Genomic DNA, 12,169 nt, shown 5'->3' with positions numbered 1-12,169 from the left:
TGCACACGGATCTGAATGTCGCAGATCCGCTGACTAAACCTCTCTCGCGTGCAAAACATGATCAACACCAGAACTCTATGGGTGTTCGATTCATCACAATGTAACTAGATTGGTGACTCTAGTGCAAGTGGGAGACTGTTGGAAATATGCCCTAGAGGCAATAATAAAAGTATTATTATATTTCAATGTTCATGATAAATGTCTTTTATTCATGCTATAACTGTATTATCCGGAAATCGTAATACACGTGTGAATACTTAGACCACAATATGTCCCTGGTGAGCCTCTAGTTGACTAGCTCGTTGTGATCAACAGATAGTCATGGTTTCCTGACTATGGACATTGGATGTCGTTGATAACGGGATCACATCATTAGGAGAATGATGTGATGGACAAGACCCAATCCTAAGCATAGCATAAAAGATCGTGTAGTTCGTTTTGCTAGAGCTTTGCCAGTGTCAAGTATCTCTTCCTTCGACCATGAGATCGTGTAACTCCCGGATACCGTAAGAGTGCCTTGGGTGTATCAAACGTCACAACGTAACTGGGTGACTATAAAGGTGCATTACAAGTATCTCCGAAAGTATCTGTTGGGTTGACACGGATCGAGACTGGGATTTGTCACTCCGTATGACGGAGAGGTATCTCTGGGCCCACTCGGTAATGCATCATCATAATAAGCTCAATGTGACCAAGGTGTTGGACACGGGATCATGCATTACGGTACGAGTAAAGTGACTTGCCGGTAACGAGACTGAACAAGGTATTGGGATACCGACGATCGAGTCTCGGGCAAGTAACGTACCGATTGACAAAGGGAATTGCATACAGGGTTTGATCGAATCCTCGACATCGTGGTTCATCCGATGACAACATCGAGGAGCATGTGGGAGCCATCATGGGTATCCAGATCCCGCTGTTGGTTATTGACTGAGAGCGTCTCGGTCATGTCTGCATGTCTCCCGAACCCGTAGGGTCTACACACTTAAGGTTCGGTGACGCTAGGGTTATTAGGAAGACTAGTATGTGACTACCGAATGTTGTTCGGAGTCCCGGATGGGATCCTGGACGTCACGAGGAGATCCGAAATGGTCCGGAGGTAAAGATTTATATATGGGAAGTTGTCAAACGGACACCGGGAAGTTTCGGGGTCATACCGGTATTGTACCGGGGCCACCGGAAGGGTTCCGGGGGTCCACCGGGAGGGGCCACCCCTCCCGGGGGGCCACATGGGCTGCGTGGGGCAGGGAGCCAGCCCCTGGTGGGCTGGCCGCACCCCCTCCCTTGGGCCCATGCGCCTAGGGTTGAGGGGGAACCCTAGAGGGGGCGCCCCCTTGGCTTGGGGGGCAAGCCACCCTCTCCCCTCTCCCCTAGGCCGTCGCACCCCCCCTAGATGGGTTCTAGGGGGCCGGCCCCCTTCTCCCTTCCCCCTATAAATAGAGGGGTGAGGGGAGGGCAGCCGTACCACCCTCCAAGGCGCAGCCCTCCCCTCCCCAACACCTCTCCTCCTCCGTTGTGTGCTTGGAGAAGCCCTGTCGGAGTACTGCCTCTCCACCATCACCACGCCGTCGTGCTGCCGGTGGAGCTGTCTTCCTCAACCTCTCCTTCCCCCTTGCTGGATCAAGAAGGAGGAGACGTCTCCCGTCCCGTACGTGTGTTGAACGCGGAGGTGCTGTCCGTTCAGCACTTGGTCATCGGTGATTCGAATCACGTCGAGTACGACTACATCATCACCTTGCAAGCTTCCGCACGCGATCTACAAGTGGTATGTAGATGCAAACTCTCTCCCTTGACTCGTTGCTTAGATGAACTCATAGATGGATCTTGGTGAAACCGTAGGAAAAATTTTAATTTTCTGCAACGTTCCTCAACACATACTGCTCCTGGTTTCTGTACTGATCATGCCGCTCTCCACGTCCCTCATGCCTCGGGGGCGATCTCGGGCTATGGGCTGACTGGATCGTATCTGCGACCACAGATCTGCTATGGATCCTATCCCGCGACTGAGACACGACCGTATTCTGCTCTTCCGCTGCCCGGAGCAAGGCCCTGATCTGCGCCAAACCTCGGCCAGCTTCTGACTGGGAAGGTTGAATCGACTCTGCTATATGGGCAGCAGCTGCTAGGTTTTGGATCGGTGTTCGGTATACCTGAGCCGGAGGTGGAAAAAGTTGGCGTCGGCTGGACTCAGGAGCATGTTGAAGAGCGTGATCGTCGAGTGCGCGCTGGAGGTTCTCCAGTCGAGTGCGCTCAGCCAGATTGGCCAGGTGAGCCTGCTCCAAGGCCTGGGCCTCGGGTGTATCTCCAACTATAGGAGTGTGCAGGGCATCCATGTTTCGGCGACGAAGTTCTTCTCTCTGCTGTGAGGAGAGAGGCTCGGGGCGGTTCTCCTCATGAACGCGCGACGGATCACCGTTCCCGGCGCCTCCGTCTTCACGATCGAAGCCAGGAGGGCCGCGTGGTCCATTGACCACCAGGACTTCCGTCGCCGAGTCATTGCTGCCGCACTCGGATGCAGTCTCTATGGAGCCAGTCGACAGATCGAACATGCCATAGAGAGACTCGTCAGGCTCGATCGCCGGGACTTGAGGGGTGGCGGACTGGCGGGCCGCCGCATGCTTCACCCACCGTTGAAGCCTCGACCGGTCGGTGTGCTTGCTCCGGCGGGTCGCAGGGAGGGGGAAAACCGTTGGAGTCGACTGGTACTGGGTCAACGGTTGCCGCAGGAGGACGCCGCGGATGCACGCATGAAAGTGCATTGCCCCGCGGGCGGGGAGCGCGTCGACGTCGAGTGGTGCCTCCTGAAGCCAAGCGGAGTCGTCGACGACAAACACGAGCGTGCCGAGACGGATCTCGCGGCCCTCAGCCAAACCTCCGCCTGGAATCATGATGATGGGGATCGGAAAAATTGCAACTTCTCCAATAAGTCGCTAAGACACCTGCCCCAAGGTGGGCGCCAACTGTCGTGGATCTAAGACTGACAGTAGAATGGGGGTAAGTATGAGGAGGCAAGATCCTAGCTATGAAGGAGTTGTACACGCGAGTTTTACGAGTTCAGGCCCTTCTCGGAGGAAGTAACAACCCTACGTCTCGGTGCCCTGAGGCGGTCGACTGGATTTTATGTGTGTGTGAGTTTACAAAAAGATGCGAACCCTTGTCCCAGAGGAGGGGGTGGCTTATATAGAGTGCACCAGGACCCCAACTCCCCTCCGTTACACAAGATTCAATGTTCATAAAGGAAAGGCGTTACTGGTAACGTCTATAGTAAAGCGTCATAAATGCTCATAATGCTATGGTTTAAGTCCTGACCGTTGCAGAGTGGAGGGTTCCTCATCTTCTGGTGGTCGAGTGTCTTCAAGGTGGTCGAGTGAGTGCATCTCCACGGTCAAGTGGTTGATGGTTTCTCTTTGACTGTTTCTGATTCTTTGTAGAGATGTCCTTGGGAAGGGTAAGTTGGACAGGTCCATGACCCTACCCTAGGTACATAGCTTCATCAGGCGGAGCTCCGGAAAAGGCCCCAAGATGAGATCTCGTGGATACAGAAAGTTGCAGCGGTGGAATTAGGGTTTTGGCTCCGTATCTGGTAGTTTGAGGGTACGTAGGTATATATAGGAGGAAGGAGTACGTCGGTGGAGCAACAAGGGGCCCATGAGGGTGGAGGGCGTGCATGGGGGCAGGTAGGCGCGCCCCTACCTCGTGGCCTCCTGGTTGATGTCTTGACATAGGGTCCAAGTCCTTTGGATCATGTTCGTTCCGAAAATCACGTTCCCGAAGGTTTCATTCCGTTTGGACTCCGTTTGATATTCTTTTTCTGCGAAACCCTAAAATAGGCAAAAAAACAACAATTCTCGGCTGGGCCTCCGGTTAATATGTTAGTCGAAAAATAATATAAAAGTGTATAATAAAGCCCAATAATGTCCAAAACAGAACATAATATAGCATGGAACAATAAAAAATTATAGATACATTGGAGACGTATCAAGCACCCCCAAGCTTAATTCCTGCTCGTCCTCGAGTAGGTAAATGATAAAAACAGAATTTTTGATGTGGAATGCTACTTGGCATAATTTCAATGTAATTCTTCTTAACTATGGTATGCGCTGCCTCTTGAGCACTTCGTTGGTTTTCCCTTGAAGAGGAAAGGGTGATGCAGCAAAGTAGCGTATGTATTTCCCTTAGTTTTTGAGAACCAAGGTATCAATCCAGTAGGAGGATGCACGCGCATCCCTCGTACCTGCACAAAACAAATAACTCCTCGCAACCAACGCGATAAGGGGTTATCAATCCCTTCATGGTCACTTACGAGAGTGAGATCTGATAGATATGATAAGATAATATTTTTGGTATTTTTATGATAAAGATGCAAAGTAAAATAAAAGCAAAGGAAAAAAGCAAAGGAAATAACTAAGTATTGGAAGATTAATATGATGAAGATAGACCCGGGGGCCATAGGTTTCACTAGTGGCTTCTCTCAAGAGCATAAGTATTTTACAGTGGGTGAATGAATTACTGTTGAGCAATTGACAGAATTGAGCATGGTTATGAGAATATCTAGGTATGATCATGTATATAGGCATGACGTCCGAGACAAGTAGACCGACTCCTGCCTGCATCTACTACTATTACTCCACTCATCGACCGCTATCCAGCATGCATCTAGAGTATTAAGTTCATGAAAACAGAGTAACGCCTTAAGCAAGATGACATGATGTAGAGGGATAAATTCATGCAATATGATAAAAAACCCATCTTGTTATCCTCGATGGCAACAATACAATACGTGCCTTGCTGCCCCTACTGTCACTGGGAAAGGACACCGCAAGATTGAACCCAAAGCAAAGCACTTCTCCCATTGCAAGAAAGATCAATCTAGTAGGCCAAACCAAATTGATAATTCGAAGAGACTTGCAAAGATAACCAATCATACATAAAAGAATTCAGAGAAGACTCAAATATTGTTCATAGATAATCTTGATCATAAACCAACAATTCATCAGTCTCAACAAACACACTGCAAAAACAAGATTACATCGAATAGATCTCCACAAGAGAGGGGGAGATCATTGTATTGAGATCCAAAAAGAGAGAAGAAGCCATCTACCTAATAACTATGGACCCAAAGGTCTGAGGTAAACTACTCACACTTCATCGGAGAGGCTATGGTGTTGATGTAGAAGCCCTCCGTGATGGATGCCCCCTCTGGCGGAGCTTCGGAACAGGCCCCAAGATGGGATCTCGTGGATACAGAAAGTTGCGGCGGTGGAATTAGGTTTTTGGCTCCGTATCTGATCGTTTGGGGGTACGTAGGTATATATAGGAGGAAGGAGTACGTCGGTGGAGTAACAAGGGGCCCACGAGGGTGGAGGGCACGCCTGGGGGGGGGGGGTAGGCGCGCCCCTACCTCGTGGCCTCCTCCTTTATTTCTTGACGTAGGGTCCAAGTCTCCTGGATCATGTTCGGTGATAAAATCACGTTCCCAAAGGTTTCATTCCGTTTGGACTCCGTTTGATATTCCTTTTCTTCGAAACCCTAGAATAGGCAAAAAACAGCAATTCTGGGCTGGGCCTCCGGTTAATAGGTTAGTCCCAAAAATAATATAAAAGTGGATAATAAAGCCCAATAATGTCCAAAACACTAGATAATATAGCATGGAGCAATCAAAAATTATAGATACGTTGGAGACGTATCAAGCATCCCCAAGCTTAATTCATGCTCGTCCTTGAGTAGGTAAATGATAAAAACAGAATTTTTGATGTGGAATGCTACTTGGCATAATTTTAATGTAATTCTTCTTAATTGTGGTATGAATATTCAGATCCGAAAGATTCAAGATAAAAGTTCATATTGACATAAAAATAATAATACTTCAAGCATACTAACAAAGCAATCATGTCTTCTCAAAATAACATGGCCAAAGAAAGTTATCCCTACAAAATCATATAGTCTGGCTATGCTCTATCTTCTCCACACAAAGTATTTAAATCATGCACAACCCCGATGACAAGCCAAGCAATTGTTTCATACTTTTGACATTCTCAAACTTTTTCAATCTTCACGCAATACATGAGCGTGAGCCATGGATATAGCACTATAGGTGGAATGGAATGGTGGTAGTGGAGAAGACAAAAAGGGAGAAGATAGTCTCACATCAACTAGGCGTATCAACGGACTATGGAGATGCCCATCAATAGATATCAATGTGAGTGAGTAGGGATTGCCATGCAACAGATGCACTAGAGCTATAAGTATATGAAAGCTCAACAAAAGAAAGTAAGTGGTGCATCCAACTCGCTTGCTCACGAAGACCTAGGGCAATTTGAGGAAGCCCATCATTGGAATATACAAGCCAAGTATATTGAAAAATTCCCACTAGTATATGAAAGTGACAACATAGGACACTCTCTATCATAAAAATCATGGTGCTACTTTGAAGCACAAGTGTGGTAAAAGGATAGTAGCATTGTCCCTTCTCTCTTTTTCTCTTCTTTTTTATTTGGGCCTTTTCTCTTCTTTTATGGCCTCTTTTCTCCCTTTTTTTATTGTTCGTCCGAAGTCTCATCCCGACTTGTGGGGGAATCATAGTCTCCATCATCCTTTCCTCACTTGGGACAATGCTCTAATAATGATGATCATCACACTTTTATTTTCTTACAACTCAACAATTACAACTCAATACTTAGAACAAAATATGACTCTATATGAATGCCTCCGGCGGTGTACCGGGATATGCAGTGAATCAAGAGTGACATGTATGAGAGAATTATGAACGGTGGCTTTGCCACAAATACGATGTCAACTACATGATAATGCTAAGCAATATGACAATGATGGAGTGTGTCATAATAAACGGAACGGAGGAAAGTTGCATGGCAATATATCTCGGAATGGCTACGGAAATGCCATAATAGGTAGGTATGGTGGCTGTTTTGAGGAAGGTTTATGGTGGGTGTATGATACCGGCCAAAGGTGCGCGGTATTAGAGAGGCTAGCAATGGTGGAAGGAAGAAAAATGCGTATAATCCATGGACTCAACATTAGTCATGAAGAACTCATATACTTATTGCAAAAATCTACAAGTTATCAAAGCAAAGTATTACGCGCATGCTCCTAGGGGGATAGATTGGTAGGAAAAGACCATCGCTCGTCCCCGACCGCCACTCATAAGGAAGACAATCAATAAATAAATCATGCTCCGACTTCATCACATAACGGTTCACCATACGTGCATGCTATGGGAATCACAAACTTTAACACAAGTATTTCTCAAATTCACAACTACTCAACTAGCACAACTTTAATATCACCATCTTCATATCTCAAAACAATTATCAAGCATCAAACTTCTCATAGCATTCAACACACTCATAAGAAAGTTTTTACTATTCTTGAATACCAAGCATATTAGGATTATTTAAGAAAATTACCATGCTATTTAAGACTCTCAAAATAATCTAAGTGAATCATGAGAGATCAATAGTTTCTATAAAACAATTCCACCACCGTGCTCTAAAAGATATAAGTGAAGTACTAGAGCAAAACTATATAACTCAAAAGATTTAAGTGAAACACATAGAGTATTCTAACAAAAATCCAAATCATGTATGGATCTCTCAAAAGGTGTGTACAGCAAGGATGATTGTGGTAAACTAACAAATAAAGACTCAAATCATACAAGACGCTCCAAGCAAAACACATATCATGTGGTAAATAAAAATATAGCTCCAAGTAAAGTTACCGATAGAAGTAGACGAAAGAGAGGATGCCTTCCGGGGCATCCCCAAGCTTTGACTTTTAGGTGTCCTTAGATTATCTTCGGGGTGCCATGGGAATCCCCAAGCTTAGGCTCTTGCAACTCCTTGTTACATAATCCATCAAATCTTTACCCAAAACTTGAAAACTTCACAACACAAAACTTAAAGAAGAAAATCTCATGATTTCCGTTAGCGAAAGAAAACAAAAGACCACTTCAAGGTACTGTAGTGAACTCATTCTTTATTTATATTGGTGTTAATAAACTACTTTACTAGCCATAGATTCATCAGAATAAGCAAACAACACACGAAAAACAGAATCTGTCAAAAACAGAATAGTCTGTAGTAATCTGTAGCTAGCGCAAGATCTGGAACCCCAAAAATTCTAAAATAAATTTCTGTACGTGAGGAATTTATCTATTAATAATATGCAAAAAGAATTAACTAAATAGCACTTTCCAAATAAAAATGGCAACAGTTCTTGTGAGCGCTAAAGTTTCTGTTTTTTTACAGCAAGATTAAAAAGACTTCCCCCAAGTCTTCCCAGCGGTTCTACTTGGCACAAACACTAATTAAACACAAAAAACACAACCAAAACAGATGCTAGGTAAATTATTTATTACTAAACAGGAGCAAAAAGCAAGGAATAAAAAATAAAATTGGGTTGCCTCCCAACAAGCGCTATTATTTAACGCCCCTAGCTAGGCATAAAAAGCAAGGATAGATCTAGGTATTGCTATCTTTGGTAGGCAATCCATAAGTGGCTCTCATAATAGATTCATAAGGTAATTTAATTTTCTTTCTAGGAAAGTGTTCCATGCCTTTCCTTAACGGAAATTGGAATCTAATATTTCCTTCCTTCATATCAATAATTCCACCAATCGTTCTAAGGAAAGGTCTACCAAGAATAATAGGACATGAAGGATTGCAATCTATGTCAAGAACAATAAAATCTATGGGCACATAATTCCTATTTGCAACAATAAGAACATCATTGATTCTTCCCATAGGTTTCTTAATAGTGGAATCCGCAAGGTGCAAGTTTAAAGAGCAATCATCAAAATCATGGAAACCTAACAAATCACAAAAAGTCTTTGGAATCGTGGAAACACTAGCACCCAAATCACATAAAGCATAGAACTCATGATCTTTAATTTTAATTTTAATAGTTGGTTCCCACTCATCATAAAGTTTTCTAGGGATAGAAACTTCCAACTCAAGTTTTTCTTCATAAGATTGCATCAAGGCATCAACGATATGTTTAGTAAACGCTTTATTTTGACTATAAGCATGAGGAGAATTTAGCACGGATTGCAACAAGGAAATACAATCAATCAAAGAGCAATTTTCATAATTAAATTCCTTGAAATCCAAAATAGTGGGTTTAGTAACATCTAGGGTTTTAATTTCTTCAATCCCACTTTCATCATCAAGATCTAAAAACTCTGAATTTTTGGAACGCCTCCTAGGTAAAGGTGGATCATATTAAGCCCCATCATTATTAAGATTCATATTGCAAAACAAAGATTTAATAGGAGACACATCACTAACTTTTAGATCTTCATCTTTATTTTCATAGGAACTAGAAGAACATGCTCTTATAAAGGCATCTTTCTTAGCATGCATCCTAGCGGTTCTTTCTTTGCACTCATCAATGGAAATTCTCATGGCTTTGAGAGACTCATTGATATCATGCTTAGGTGGAATAGATATAAGTTTCAAAGAATCAACATCAAGAGAAATTCTATCAACGTTCCTAGCCAACTCATCAATCTTAAGCAATTTTTCTTCAATCAAAGCATTAAAATTCTTTTGCGAAGTAATAAATTCTTTAATATTAGATTCAAAATCAGAGGGCATCTTATTATAATTTTCATAAGAATTGTTGTAGGAATTACCATAATTATTAGAGGGATTACTAGTATAGGGCCTAGGATTAAAATTTCCTCTATACGCGTTGTTACCAAAATTGTTCCTACCAACAAAATTCACATCCATAGATTCATTATTATTCTCAATCAAAGTAGACAAGGGCATATCATTAGAAACACCCTTACTAGCAAATAATTTCATAAGTTCATCCATCTTTCCACTCAAAACATTAATTTCTTCTATCGCATGCACCTTTTTATTAGTAGATCTTTCAGTATGCCATTGAGAATAATTAACCATAATATTATCTAGGAGTTTAGTTGCTTCTCCTAAAGTGATTTCCATAAAAGTGCCTCCCGCGGCCGAATCTAAAAGATTTCTAGAAGCAAAATTCAATCCGGCATAAATTTTTTGTATAATCATCCACAAATTCAAACCATGAGTAGGGCAATTATGTATCATTAATTTCATCCTCTCCCAAGCTTGTGCAACATGTTCATGATCAAGTTGCTTAAAATTCATAATATCGTTTCTAAGGGAGATGATCTTAGCGGGAGGAAAATACTTAGAGATAAAAGCATCTTTGCACTTGTTCCAAGAATCAATACTATTTTTAGGCAAAGACGAAAACCAAGCTTTAGCACGATCTCTAAGCGAAAAAGGAAATAGCTTCAACCTAACAATATCGTTGTCCACATCTTTCTTCTTTTGCATATCAAACAAATCAATGAAGCTATTTAGATGGGTAGCGGCATCTTCACTAGGAAGGCCGAAAAATAGATCTTTGATGACAAGATTCAGCAAAGCGGCATTAATTTCACAAGATTCAGCATCGGTAAGAGGAGCAATCGGAGTGCTAATAAAATCATTGTTGTTGGTATTGGTAAAGTCACACAATTTAGTGTTATCTTGAGCCATCGTGACAAGTAAGCAATCCAACACACAAGCAAACAAAAAGCAAGCGGGCAAAAAGAAGCAAATAGAGAAAGAGAGGGCGTATAAAATGGCAAGGGTGAAGTGGAGGAGAGGAAAACGAGAGGCAAATGGCAAATAATGTAATGCGGGAGATAAGGGTTGTGATGGGTACTTGGTATGTTGACTTTTGCGTAGACTCCCTGGCAACAGAGCCAGATATCGCTCGTTGTCGCGAGTCAAATCTTGACTTGCGTGAACCTCCCCGGCAGCGGCGCTAGAAATCCTTCTTGCTACCTCTTGAGCACTGCGTTGGTTTTCCCTTGAAGAGGAAAGGGTGATGCAGTAAAGTAGCGTAAGTATTTCCCTCAGTTTTTGAGAACCAAGGTATCAATCCAGTAGGAGGCTGCGCGTGCGTCCCTCGTACCTGCACAAAACAAATAACTCCTCGCAACCAACGCGATAAGGGGTTGTTGTTGTGGTTCTAAGACTGACAGTAGAATAGGGGGGGTAGGAATGTAGAGGCAAGATCCTAGCTATGGATGAGTTGTACACACGAGTTTTACGAGTTCAGGCCCTTCTCGGAGGAAGTAACAACCCTACGTCTTGGAGCCCGGAGGCGGTCGACTGAAGATATGTGTGTGAATTACAGAAAGTGTGAACCCTTGTCCCAGAGGAGGGGGGGGGGGTGGCTTATATACAATATGCCAGGACCCCAGCTCCCCTCCGTTACACAAGGTTCAATGCTCATAAAGGAGGGGCATTACTGGTAACGTCTGCAATAAAGTGTTGTAAATGCCCATAAAGCTATGGTTTAAGTCTTGACCGTTGCAGAGTGGAGGGTTTCTCATCTTCTGGTGGTCGAGTGTCTTCAAGGTGGTTGAGTGAGCACATCATCATGGTCGAGTGGATGATGGTTTCTCTTCGACTGCTTCTGAGTCTTTGTAGAGATGTCCTCGGGGAGGGTATGTTGGACAGATCCATGACCCTACCCTAGGTACATAGCTTTATCATTAGCCCCCGAATGGATCAGGGTTTGAGTGAGGAATGAGTTTGGAACACTTCCGACCCATTCTTTGTGTTATGAGTATATCTTGTTCTGGAATAATGAGTTGAGGTGACGACGTCGACTCCTTTCTCAGCCGCCTTGGTCCATTCTTGGTTTTTGTCGAGTGAATTTTCACGGTAGAATTCTGAATGATGATGTAGAGGATGTTTGTCTTTAGTCTGACAAGTTGCTCTGCTCTCCGCAGATTTTGCGGGATTCGAATTTTGGGAAGTGCGCCAGACGGACGGAACCGAGGTTATCGGGACGGATTAGGCAAGTCTCCTTGATTCCCGCGCCACCTTTTTCGCCACGTACTGCGCGTGCGACTGTTGCGGGATTTGTTTAGATCGCCTGGGTCTACCAGTCAGTCACTCGGGGGACGACCTTATAAAAGGCTCCGGACCAGGCCTCTGCCCAGTGCGCTCCCATTCTCTCTTCTTCTTCTCCCGATCTCTCCGCCACTCTCGCTTCCCCTCTTGTCGCCGGTCTCTCGCTCGAGCTCAACCTGTCGCCATGGGGAAAGAGAGGACGGTGGCGCTGGAGCGCACGAAGAAGGCGACCGCGAAGGCGAAGGGGAAGCGGACCA

The sequence above is a fragment of the Triticum dicoccoides genome, chromosome 1A (genome assembly GCF_002162155.2).
Source record: "Triticum dicoccoides isolate Atlit2015 ecotype Zavitan chromosome 1A, WEW_v2.0, whole genome shotgun sequence".
Lineage (NCBI taxonomy): Eukaryota > Viridiplantae > Streptophyta > Magnoliopsida > Poales > Poaceae > Triticum > Triticum dicoccoides.
The sequence above is the reverse complement of the archived record's forward strand: the minus strand, read 5'-3'. Positions refer to the sequence as shown.